Here is a 591-nt window from a genome sequence, read left to right as displayed (position 1 = left end):
GGGGCTGGGGGGTGTGGGGGGGAGAATCTATCTCCAGACAGACAGAAAAGAAAGAGGAGCAAATTAACAACCAGGAGTTGCCAAAACCAGGATATTAGGTTTCAGCCCAGAGAGCTATTGGCTCTGGGGCTATGTATATAAATATATATCTAGAGAGAGAGCGAGCGAGAAAATAAAGGCGGGGGGTAGAAGGGACAGATAAGGTTTCAGGTCCAGGCTGATAGCTGCAGAGGGGGGAGAGGTTTGGGGTGGGTTTTTTTTTTCTTGCTGATGCCATGCAAATTCAGGAGAGGAGGGAAGAAAAATCTCTTTTAATGACTCATTGATTGAGCCGGTTTAAAATTAGTTGTTTTTTTTGTCTTTTTTTTTTTTTTTTTATTTTCCGCCCCCTTGATGGCCATCAAGAGAGGGATGGAAAGAAGAGAGGAGGGAGAGTGTGTGTGTGTGTGAGTGTGAGAGAGAGAGAGTGAGAGAGGGGGATAGAGAGAGTGTGTGAGGGAGAAAGAAAAATAATCTTTTCAAATCTCCTCCCTCTTTTTTTTTCCCCCCTCGTTTCTTTGCTTTTCTCTAAAGCTCTGTGGTCTGTAAAAC

Source organism: Chaetura pelagica, unplaced genomic scaffold (genome assembly GCF_000747805.2).
Source record: "Chaetura pelagica isolate M959 unplaced genomic scaffold, ChaPel_1.0 scaffold13, whole genome shotgun sequence".
NCBI classification, from domain to species: domain Eukaryota; kingdom Metazoa; phylum Chordata; class Aves; order Apodiformes; family Apodidae; genus Chaetura; species Chaetura pelagica.
This window is presented reverse-complemented; position numbering follows the sequence as displayed.